This window comes from Pelodiscus sinensis, chromosome 17, assembly GCF_049634645.1.
Source record: "Pelodiscus sinensis isolate JC-2024 chromosome 17, ASM4963464v1, whole genome shotgun sequence".
In the NCBI taxonomy this organism is placed as follows: Eukaryota; Metazoa; Chordata; order Testudines; family Trionychidae; genus Pelodiscus; species Pelodiscus sinensis.
In genome coordinates, this window is record NC_134727.1 from 15,971,886 (window position 1) to 15,984,695 (window position 12,810).

At 49.7% G+C, this 12,810-nt stretch overlaps 1 protein-coding gene across 3 annotated transcripts in view; it reads right to left on the bottom strand.

The window, feature by feature from the left end:
- The window catches only part of HTR4 (5-hydroxytryptamine receptor 4), a 306,886-nt gene that overhangs the window by 265,478 nt on the left and 28,598 nt on the right, over positions 1-12,810 (bottom strand). The window lies entirely within an intron of this gene.

Consider the following 12,810-nt stretch of genomic DNA (forward strand, 5'->3'; position numbering starts at 1 on the left):
GGCCCTGATTATGATGCACACAGGGCGAGTGTCCCACTTGCCCCGCCCTTGTTACAGCCCTGGGGAAGGGCAGGAGACAGAGGCAGAGGTATGGTCTAGGACTAGGTGATGAGATCTGGTCTAAGGATTTCACTTTTCTTCTTTTTCTGTTTATTTTACATTACAGAATTAGGGAAGATTGCTGAAAAACGCTTTTCAGACAGAAGCTGAGTTTCATGTTAATTGCTGTATGTATGTGCATGTCTTCTACAACAAAGAGAAAGGTGTGTGACTGGTGACTACAGCAAACTTGTAGCTATTAATATGGCACTAATGATTCATATCAAGAAAATTTTTTAAAAGCATTTGTATAATCAGTGAAAATAAAAAATTCCCCTCATTAGGAAGAAAAGGAAAACTATTTATACGAGCTTTTCTTGTGGCTGGGCTGAGAGTGTTTTGACCATTCTTTTCAGGGTGACTCAGTCACTACGATGCAAAGCTATAATACTGAGTGCCACTTCCCATAACAAGTGCTCACCTGGCCACTGCTAGCCAAATATGGTGAGTTGTTCATCTGGGTCATGCCGCTTTTCCGGAATAAGCTGTGAGCTGTCTACACTGGCCACTTGAATTTCCGGAAAAGCATCGACGCTGTACTGTACAAAATTAGCCGCTTTTCTGGAAACACTACGCTGCTCCCGCTCGGGCAAAAGTCCTTTTTCCAGAAAAGCTTTTCTGGAAAAGGGCCAGTGTAGACAGCTTTTCCGGAAAAGCAGAAGAAACAGAAAAAAAAGCGGTTTGGACGACGGGAGACCCCGTAGAAGCCGCGGACTTCCGCGTAACCCGAGGGCTTAAAGAGCCCGCATGCTACTGGCCGCACGTGGCAGGAGCCCCCCGGAGACCACCCTTCCCAGCTCTGCCACGTGGCAACTGTGCTGCCCAGCCACCTCAGCGCAGGCATGGCAGCTCCAGGTGGTCATCAGCCACCGTCACCCGGGGCAGGGGAGGAAGTCCCCAGTGGCCAGACACGCAGGGCCCCATCCTGGACCCCCAGGGAGCTGGAGACCCTCCTGGACTTGTGGGAAGAGGAGGGTCTCCATGACCTGCAGTCCCGCCGCTGGAACACAGAGCTATACACCCGTCTGGCACGGAACCTGGCCCAGCAAGGCCACCCCAGCCGCAACTGCGAGCAGGTGCGCTCCAAGGTGAAGGAGCTGGGGCTGGGGTACGTGCGGGCCACGGAGGGGAGGGGAGGGGAGCAGGACCCGATGCCTGCCCCTATTTTGAGAGGCTGCACTCTTTTCCGGGCGAGCCAGCCCCGCAAGCCCCAGCTGTCCCTGTAGACACCTGCCAGCACCCCCCCCCCCCAATCAACCGTCCCACCGAGCCGGAGGAGGGAGACGACAGTGGCGGCGCGTCAGGAGAGGAGGCCAGCGTTGCCACCCAGCAGGCCCCCTCCAGCAGCTCCTCTGTGGCTTTCCCTGCTGCTCGGGAATCTGCCAATAGGAGTAGCAGGAAGTTGTCACAGAATCAGAACCAGAGAGCTGGAAGAAACCTTAGAAGGTCATCAAGTCCAGCCGCTTGGGACCAATCCCAATTAGATCAACCCAGCTAGGGCTCTGTCAAGCCGAGACTTAAACACCAGTAGGGATGGAGACTCCACTACTTCCCTAAGTAACCCATTCCAGTACTTCACCACCCTCCAAGTGAAATAGTTTTTCCTAATATCCAACCTGGACCTCTCCCACCACAACTTGCGACCATTGTTCCTTGTTCTGCCATCCATCACTACTGTGAACAGCCTCTCTCCAGCCTCTTTGGAACCTCCCTTCAGGAAGTTGAAGGCTGCTATCAAATCCTCCCTCACTCTTCTCTTCTGCAGATTAAATAGACCCAACTCCCTCAGCCTCTCCTCATAGGTCATATGCTTCAGCCCCCTAATCATTTTGGCTGCCCTACGCTGGACCCTCTCCAATGCATTCACAGTCTTCCTCTAATTGGTGGTCCAGAACGGGACACAATACTCAAGATGTGGCCTCACCATAGCCGAGTAAAGAAGAAGAATCACATATCTGAATCGACTGGCAATGCTCCTCTTTGTGCAACTTAATATGCCATTAGTCTTCTTGGCTACAAGGGCACACATTGAGTCATGTCCAACTTCTCATGCACTGTAATCCCCAGGTCCTTTTCTACAGAACTGCTACTTAGCCAGTTGGTCCCCAGCCTGTAACAATGCTTGGGATTCTTCCGTCCCAAGTGCAGGACTCTACACTTGTCCTTGTTGGACCTCATCAGATTTCTTGTGGCCCTCCAATTTGTCTAAGTCACTCTGAACTCTATCCCTGCTCTCCAGCGTATCTACCTCTCCCCCTAGCTTAGTGTCATCTGCAAACTTGCAGAGGGTGCAATCCATCCCCTCATCCAGGTCATTAATAAAGATGTTGAACAAAACCGGTCCTACAACAGATCCTTGGGGCACGCCTCTAGAAACCAACCGCCATCCTGACATCGACCTGTTGATCACTACCCGTTGGGCCCGACTTTCCAGCCAGCTTTCTATCCATCTTACAGTCCATTTATCCAATCCACATTCCCTTAACATGCTGGCAAGAGTATTGTGGGAGACCACATCAAAAGCCTTGCTAAAGTCAAGGTATATCACATCCATTGACTTCCCCATATCCACAAAACCAGTTACCTCATCATAGAAGCTAATCAGATTGATAAGGCAAGATTTGCCCTTCATGAATCCATGCTGACTATTCTTGATCACCTTCCCCTCTTCCAAGGGCTCTGAAATGGATTCCTTGAGGATCCCCTCCATGATTTTTCCAGGGACTGAGGTAAGACTAACTGGCCTATAGTTCCCTGGTTCGTCCTTCTTCCCTTTCTTAAGATGGGCACTACATTTGCCGTTTTCCAATCACCCGGGATCTCTCCTGATCTCCACGACTTTTCAAAGATAATGGCCAAAGGCTCCTCAATGACATTTGCCAACTCCCTCAGTACCCTCAGATGTATTAAGTCCAGACCCATGGATTTATGTACATTTAGCTTTTCTAAATAGTTCCTAGCCTGTTCTTTCCCCACCAAGGGCTGTCCACCTTCGTCCCATATCGCGTCACATAGCACATTAGTCTGGGAGCTGACCTTGTCCGTGAAGACAGAGGCCAAGAAAGCATTAAGTACTTCAGCTTTCCCCACATCATCTGTCACTAGGTTACCGCCCTCATCCAGTAGGGGCCCTACACCCCCTCTGATCACCTTTTTCTTGCTATCATGCCTTAGAAACCTCTCATCCTTCACATCCCTTGTGAGTCACAATTCCAATTGAGCTTTTGCCTTCCTGATAACTCCCCTGCATTCTCAAGCTATACATTTATATCCCTCCCTAGTCATCTGTCCAAGTTTCCACTTTTTGTAAGCTCCCTTTTTGTGCTTATGTTCACCTTTATCACTGAAGGTGCTAACACTTTTCTGAATGGTATCCTTCCTGCCTTACCAATCTATCCCCTGACTTTGATCTTTATCTACTCAGGTTTAGCACCCTTTCTCCTGATACTTTTTTTAATAGAGGTAGGGGGATGTGTGACAGAGGATCTTTCTCTCCCCCACCCTTCCCTTCTCCTATTTATTTCGAGTTTTCTTATCCTCTAGTCATAACTCCAGTCATCTGAAGAAGTGGGCTGTGCCCACAAAAGTTCATGATACCATCTACATGTTTTGTCAGTTTAAGACAGGAAGCTAAGAAGAGTACTGCAAGTCCAGAGGGGCTCAAAGCAAGGAGACAGAATACAGTATCTGAAGGAATGTGACATTTACAATAAGTGTGATCACTAGTAGTCACAGATGTCAGGACCTCTGTTTTACAACCCATGCAAAGAGGAAGGTCAGACCTGAAAGCAGCAGTCTGGGCCTCTATGTGTCTGTGCCCTGGAACATGTCTCAGCAGCCTTGGTTCTCTGTTTGATAACAGTGCTGCAGAGCATCCTGTATGTGATACTATTTTTGCCCGGGGCTTGAACTAAAGTGAAGAATGGTAAGCACTTCACACAGTGTTTGTCATTTTTCTTTTCAGAAGTCATTGGAGCTCTTTTTGTGGTGGTATTTTTTAACATGCCTTGTGTCTTAATCACCTAAAAATGTTCTGGCACACTAAGTCAGAGGTTTTGCGCCATTCTTGGGTTTCCTATTTTTGGCTGCTCAGGCCATGCTCTACTTACTATTTTATAAAACAAACAAAAGCTGTAATAATAAATATCCTGGGATCTGACGGTTATGGGAGGACTAGCTGTTTGCTGAAAGGGAGGAACACTGCCTAGGTCAAGAGAGGGAACTGCTTGGGAGGAGAAACAAAGGGTATGAGGAAGAAGCCTTTTTCCAAAAAAAAACTTTAGGAAAAAGGTGTGTGGGGACAGGAAGGAAGGTTTTTTTCCCCGAAAGAAACAACACAGGTGCCCTGGTGGCCACTCCGTCAAATTAATCAGAACTCTATAGTTCTGGTTTCCTGGCCCCTCTTAAAGCTGCAGGCACCCTGGACAAGCCTTGTGGCAGGAAGCCGGCACTTCACTGTGCAGCTCTCCCTACCACAAGCCTCATCACCCAGGGGGGAGCCACAAGCCCCCCAAAACTCCCTGGCCCTCGCAGGGAGTAGCCCCGGGGCCCAGGACCTACCCACAGGGACCAAGAGGCAGGCACCCTCCTGGTCCAGAGTGGAGATCCTGTCCCTCCTCAAGCTGTGGGGCGAGGAGGAGACATTGCAGGATCTCTGCTCCAAGAGGTGCAACACCAACATCTATGAGCGCATGGCCGAATCCCTGGTGAAGTGCGGACACCTATGCCGGACCTTGGAACAGGTCCAGAGTGAGGTCAAGGAGCTCCACCAGGGATACGTCAGGGCCAGAGAGTGCAGCTCATGCTCAAGGGCAGGACTCCCCACCTGCCCCACTTATCAGGAGCTGCACCACATCCTGAGGGGTGGGGAAACGTCTTCCCCACCAGTCGTGATGGACTCTGGCCTCCAGATCCCCATCATTGCCCAGCCAGAGGTCACGGCGGAGGAGAAGCAGGAGAACCAGGGTCAGCAGGAGGAAGAGGTGGTGATGGACACAGTCACCCTATCTCTGGAGCCGCTGCCTGTAAGCCAAGACATCTCCCAGGCTTCGTCAGACGCCACGGAAGTATCTTCAGGTAAAGTGTCTTAGTCTGTCACACACTGGGCGGGAGAGGCTGGCGCACAGGGGGCGGGGGGCAAGTGTCGCTCAGGCTGGACATCGTGCTGCGGTCTGCACATGTGGAACCATGTGCAGCATTAGTGTGTGCCATGCAGACGCAGCAGGCAACAGCAGAGCACAGGTGGAATCCTGCTGCCAGGCTCAGGGGAGGCCACACACATCTGGTTATGGGGAGGGGGGCCTCCCAGCACCTGCTATGGCTGGAAGCAGGCTAGCCACAAGGGCGCAGGCATGACCTCAGACACAGAGGAATGCCACACACAGCACGTAGGCATGCCTGCACATGCGAGGCACCCCCTGCTCCCGCAGGCAGTGCTACAAGCAGCAGGTATGTGGGGGGGACCTTAGGGAGGGCCAAGCTGCTCCCGGCTCCTTTGCCGCCCATGAGGAGGGCATGGCCTCAGGAACAGTGTCTGCATGGATGACTGACCCCTTCTACCTCTTTGTGTTCTCCACAGCCAGGACTGAAGGGCAAGCCACACCACTAGAGCCAGCTTCCAGAGCCTGGGACCCGAAAGCATGCAGGTGTCCAGGAACACCTCATGTGTCAGCATGTGAGCATCCTGCATGATATGCAGCAGATCCTGGTGCAGAAGATCTGCAAGGACTCAGATGGTGGAACCGTGCCTGGGACCAGCTCATGGTGCGATAATGTGTGTGACATTATACGCGACATGACAACACACCCAACTGCTGTCGCTGCTCCTGGCTACCACCCTCCTGCCCCCCTTGCTCTGCCCATTTTCCCTCCGCCTGCCCCTCATGTGATGCCTCTGCCCCCTCCCCAGGTGATGCCCATTTCCCCCCTGCCAGCCCTGACCCTGCTCCAGCCCCCTCCCCCCCCCCCCCACACACACCCCTGTGGTGCCTGGACCCACCCAACTCCAACAACAAGGTCCCCACACTTAAGGTGGCACATCTGGCCACCCCCTCCCCCTCCAGGTTACGAGCCCCCTTCCCACCTTTTTTTAAAATGGAAGAAAAATACAGACTTCATTTTGTTCAAAACCAAAAAAGTGTCTTTATTCTGAGATCAGGGAAGGGGCAAATGGAAGGGTTGTGGTGGGAAAGGAATAGGGCTGCAAGCCAGAGGCCTGTAGAGAAGAGGCCCTGGGAGAGTTACTGAAGTCCTTGAGATAAACTCTCCCTCAGGGCCTCCCAGATGTGCACCCCAGCCTGATGGGCTTGTCGGATGGCAGCTCTCTTTGGCTGCTGGAAGGCTTGCCCCTCGCAGGTGGCATTTGTCCCCCACCCCGGGAGGAAGGCCTCCCCCTTCCGCTCCACAATGTTGTGGAAGACAACATACCGCAACCACCTCGGGGATGTTGGGCTCCCCCATGTCAAGGTGGATCAGCAGGCACCTGAAACGTGCCTTGAGGCGGCCGAAGGCACACTCCACCTGAATCCAGGCCCAATCCAGTCAGGCATTAAATTGGGGTCCAGGTGGCTGGTATAGGGTTTCATAAGCCATGACATGAGGGGGTACAGTGGCATCTGCATGTCCCCAACGGGGATGCTAATTACCTTAACCATTACAAAGACAGCGTCCCCACTTATCATGGCTGATTATGAATCAATGAATGGCTAAATAGCTATTCTCTCCCTCCCTCTCCTTCACCCCACCTTCTGTACTAAATCTGATTTGTCAGTTTAATAAGGTGTTCACTTTTTTCATTGTATTCCTTTGGTATATATGGTCATGCCAATTCTCTTCCCATGATCTGAGGAAGTGGGTCTGGCCCACAAAAGCTCATCACCTATTAAACCATCTTGTTAGTCTTTAAAGTGCTACATAATTTTTCCTTTTGTGTTTCCACAGTAGGGGGCGGTTGCCAGAGTGTAGCTCCCGCACCCAGGGAAAGGGTCCCCAGAATGAGCTCGGGGTTGAGCTTGGTCAGAACCAGAGGCAGTTGGCACAAAGTGCTGCAGAAACTGCAGTATGGCTGTGTGGGCCCATCCCATGCCTGGGGCAGCTCCAGCTCCATGGCACCAAGAGAAAAGCTGTGACGTCCAAAAAACAGGGCAAGCACAGCAGGCACTGTGAGAGCTTTGCTGTCCCTCGAAGAGGTAGGCAAGCACACAGAGGCAGAGAAACAGCTGTCCAGGAGGGTCCCTCCCTTTAATCGTATGTCTCTGCAAGACTCTGGCACCAGTGCTCGGAAGCAACTGGTGACCTAAAGCCCTGCCTGAACTGGTTCTGAGTGGCCTTTTATGCGAGAGAGCATCCAATCAATCTGGACTCTTTCACAAAAGAATGTCACTTTTGCGATGCGCTTGTGTGTGGACGCTGTCTTGCGCAAGAAGTTTTTCCAGAAGATCTCTTCTGGAAAAAACTTCTTGCGAAAGAAGCCTGCAATCTAGCTGTAGTCAAAGATGCAGAAGGAAGGAGTTACAGAACCAAATGCCCCAGTTATTTGTCAGTGAGTGTAGCAGATCGAAAAAGCAAGGGAGTGAATAAATGAGTGATCTGGTCAATTTGAGGTGTTGGGTTTACTTCCAGCCATGGGTGGAAGAACGAGGGCTGCTCACCTGATACCCTGGGAAACAGTGAGTGGGAAGGCAGCAGAGAAGGGAAGAAAGCAGGAAGAGCCACTCTATTCTTCCTCCATCCCTCAATTGCCAGGTAATTGAGTATTATCTCCAGACTGCTGTACTGTTGAATCCCTGAAGCAAAATGCAGGACAATGTAGCACTTTAAAGACTAACAAGATGGTTTATTAGATGATGGAGATGTTGAATCCCTGACTGCTTATCTAATCACTAAGCAATACCCATCACAGACCACTACAGACTTTTCTGCTTACCAACTGCATCTGTACATTATTTTCCACAGTGCACCTAATGGTAGTTGAAACAGGACAAAAAGGTGAATAGATAATTGCTGTTGTATGGTTAGGAGACTGGAGACTGTTTCTTCTAAACGCAAGAAGAAGGTTTCTCTGAATCATGCACTGATCACTGTAAATGTAGCCAGCAGTGATTTTTTTTAAACCAGGAAATTTTCATCAGGACTGATTTGTAGAGAGTGGGAGGACCTAAGAAAGCTTTTTATTAAAGTCATCCTGAGAAAGCCTTTGGCAAAGTGCAAGTGGTCATTGTTTTTTCCAGGTGCATTTCAGAGAAACCTGCAGTTCCATGTGCAGCCCACTCTTTTGTATCCAGCCCCTTTTGCCCTTTCGTGTCATGTGAACTTGAGTCCACATGCACCTGTTTCAGGAAGTATCAGCAAATCAGAACATCTCTATACACCACCTTGAGGGAAAACAACTGTATGTAGGACAATCTAGCAAAAGAAGAAAGGGCTCTAAGTTCATTTCAGATATTAACTGTTCCACAATGGCATCCAAGCTGGGACAGCAGGACCATTGCAAGCACAGTCCTCTGGGTTAATGAGCATTCTCTGTGATGACCTAGATCAAGCATTTCCCAAATCAAGACTTCCCTATGTCTTGTGATGCTCAGTGAATAGTGACAGCAGTATGGCATTTTAAATGACCATAGGTATGGACATGCCAAGCACAATATTAGCGGAGTACAGCTGGCCTTGAAAAAGGGAGAGAAGAGAGTAAGACAGTGTTTCTTAAACTTTATGACTGAGGAATAATTTTTTTTTTAAATGAGGAACACCAAGGATTTTTTGTTGCACAAAAGAAAAAGAGTTGCTTTTCCCTTTAAGGGTGGCCATTTTGAACTGTTCTCTGTGGCACACCTCCAACTGCCTGGCGGCACACTGGTGTGACATGGAACACAGTTTAAGAAACATTGGAGTAAGAGGTCTCTCATCATGATTCGAGGACAAAACTTGCAGGGATGGCTGTATATTGCCAAGTGTTCATGAAAAGCTTGAGGCTTTTACTAGAGCTCACACAGTGGTAACTGAGCAGCACAACAATAGGACAATAGAAAACTGGGCCTTCAAAATGGCAAATTGCAATTGCTCATTTTTTCCAAATGCATTTCAGAGAACCCTACAGTTCCATGTGCAGCCAAACTTTTCGTTAGTCTTTGTAGTGTACCTGTTGTAAAAGCACCAGTGAATAAATTTTGAATGATATCGGAGGGGATCTTAGAAAAGGAGACAGTTGTCTTCATTTAGAAATATTTGAGTCACGTTCAGTACTCCCCCTCATTCACAAAGCATGCCTATCCTAGAAATTCTTCTATTAGAACACACAAACATCCAATCTGATCAAGCCTCTGAGCCATTTAAGGTTTGGCCCTCACTTCATCAGTGGACGCTCTGCAGGAAAGCTTTCCCCTGCGGGTTTGCTTCCCCCCCATGGCCACTCTCATATCGCAGTCCCTCCGAACAGCAGTCCCTCCCTTTGCATGTTATGGAAAACAGTCCCTTTCCGGGGCAGTAAGGGTGGTGCTGCTCTGGCGGTGACTCCTCCCAGGGGGCTGGGGAAGTGCTCCCCTGCCAACAGACCCCTCCAGTTGGCCCCCCAGGGCCTGAAGGCTGTGAGGGGGGTGAGGCTCTGGGGGCTGCCCCTGGCCTCCAGTGTCTTGCCCCTCAGCATTCAGGCTCTCTGGGAGGGAAAAGGCTCCAGGGGCTGCTCCCTCCCACTACGGCTCCCTTTCCCCCACCTGTGGCCAGAAAGCTGTCTCAGGGGTGAGACTCCAGGGACTGCCCCCCGCCCCCAACAGCTCTCCTCCAACCTGTCAAAGGGGCAAGGCTGTGGGTTGCCCCTAGCCTCCAGTGTCCCCCTTGAGGCATAAGGCTGTTGTGGGGGGACAGGCTCCAGGGGATTGCTGCCCCCAGCTGCCTTCTGCCCCCACAGACTACAGGCTGTCTGGGGAGGGGCCAGGCTCCAGGGTCAGCCCCCTCCTCCAGTGACTACTTCCTGCAGCCTCCAGGCTCTCCATGGAGGAGGCAGGCTCCAGGTTTGGGGAAAGGAGGGCTCCTTACCCTTGTGCTGGCAGGCAAGATGGTGGAGTCCCAGACCTCCTCACTACTCTTGGTACTGCAGCTGCCCCCAGTGGCCACTCAGTATCACATCCCTCCTCTGTGCCCCTCCCTTTCATGTTCCTTCTTTTTCTTCCCCCTCCCTTTTCATGTTATGGAAAACAGTCCCATTCCTGGCACATCGTGTTTTACAGGCACAAAAAAACTCTGACCTTGGTTTACATTAGGGTAAGAGAAAGCTGCATGCCAAATTTGGTGGTCTTAGTTCTTATAGTTTAGGAGGTGTTCTTGAACAGACAGACTCACAGATGAACAGATAAGCAGACATGCTCTAAAATGTGTATGTGTACACACACACACAAATTTTATTTCAGTTACCTCCAGCAGGATAATAACTCTAATCAAAATCAACATGCAGAACCTAAGTGCAGTTTTATCTGCCGAGATATTTATAAATCTCCAATCTCCATGATATTGAAATACAGCATCTCTTCTCTAGTTGTAATTTCAAGCAGTGTATGCTGGCACAGGTGTTCCTACATTGTTTCATTTATCATCTTGTATAATTATTTTCCTCTTAAGATTTCAAGATAGCCTTGAGTGTAACACAAATTCCAGGAGCCCCTTTGTTAAAACTTTTCCCTGTTGTACCCTGCTCCAGTACCTCCCACTCTCTAAAAGGTGATTTTATTGCACCACTAATTCCTGTGACTGTTAGTGTAAAAACAAAAGTGGGAGGACTTCTTTTATCAATAAAAGTAAATTCTAGGTGCCAAATCTGGGATACAAACTATTAGCCTGAATGCTAATTCAAAGCAAAAACCTCTTTCAAATCCACTGAGTCCTGATCTACACAAAGATTTTAGGTTGAATTTACCCAAGTAAAGTCAATTTTCTAAACAATGTGTCCATACTGACAAGCCCGTTCCAGTGACTTTAAGGGCACCTGAAGTCAATTTCAGTATTCCTGCTTTTCACAAGCAGTAATGAAAAATTTCACTTTTCATGGTCAAATTTATAGTAGTGTAGACCCAAGATTGAGAAAGTCAATGTTCTTGGCCTCTGGGTGGCATTTCACAGTGCCCCACTTGACCTCTCTGGCCAGAACTTGTGACTACTGCTCTCCAGGTGACCAGGAAAAGCCCCAGGAAAGCATGAATTTCATTTCCCATGTGGCCAGCATTGCGAGCACACCGCAGAGCAAGCTGCACATCTGAGCAGCACACCTGGCCATGAGTTCAAGTTTCATGAGCTCCAGTTACCAGGGGTGCAAAAAAGCACCAGCATTGACTGTGCAGGAAGTGTGGATCCCACTGAGGTATGGGGAGAGGAAACCATTCTCTTGGAGCAACAAAAGAAATGCTGGTATCTACACAGAGATGGCAAAGTGCATGGTGGAGAAAGGATACACCAGGGACGCCCAGCAGTGCCATGTGAAAATAAAGAGGCTGAGACAGTTCTATCACAATACAAAGAAGGAAAATGGATGGACTAGTGCATCGCCAAAACATGCCGCTTCCACAACCAGCCCCATGCAATCCTGGAGGGGACCCTACCAAGGCCGTAACAAGGGCGGGGCAAGTGGGGCACTCATCCCAAGTGCATCATACTCAGAGGCACAAAAAACACAAGTAAAAATAAGAAGCTGCAAAAAGTAAAGAGTGCAATGCGTGCTAATCTAAGCAGGGGGGGTGCATATTTAATATTTTGCCCTGGGTGCAAAAATACCTAATTACAATGCCAGAGCTTGGAATCCTCTCAAGACATTCCAGGCAACAGCATGGAGGACAGCATGGTGGTGAAGAGGGGAAGACCATGAGGAGAGAGCCAAGGACTTTATAACCATTGAGACAATCCCCTCCTCCCAGGACTTCTCATGGTGAGGCACTTATCCCGAGGAGGCACTTTTGGTGAGTTCACAATGTTTTTTCTTTCTCCAAGAGGGTTAAGGCAATTGGGTATGATGTGTGGTGCACTCTGTGCCTACACAGTACAGGGAACCCAGAACAGCTTGTTAATGTGTGCTGAGATTTTCAGTGGTTACATGGTTACCCGCATTGCAGGCTCCTCCCCAGGGGTATGGCAGGAAGCTCTTGCCAGCCCAGCTTGCAAGGAGGAGGCTTCACTGCCACAACAAAGCCTCCTCCCCGGGAGCAGAGTGGGCATGGCTTCACTGCAGCAGCAAAGCTGCCTTACCCACCCAGCTCCCAGGAAGGTGTCTTTGCTGCCCTGCCACTCCAAAACCACCTCCCTGGAAGCCCGCTGAGTATAACCAAGATCATTAACCAAGCTGAATGACTCCGTACTGCTGTCCAGGCTGTCCATGTATGGCAAAAGCCACAAGAGCAAAGGATAGGCTGGATCGTCAAGGATCACTATGGGCGTTTCCACCTCTGATTTTAATTTTCTGGTCTGGGAAAAGATTCCAGCTTGCAGCTTTCTGGAGAGGCAGAAGTTCCTAAAGATTTGTGGGTCATGCACCTTTCCTGAACATCCCACATTGATGTCAGTGAAATGGCCCATGTAATCCACCTACGAGAAGAATCCCTTGCAGGATATGTACTCCTTGGCAAGGTGGTCATGTGCCAAGATATGGATGTGCGTTCTATCACCCTACTGCTGTTAGGAAACCCCATTGTGGCAAAGATTTCCATCCACATTTTCCAGAGTCACTTCTCTCCACAG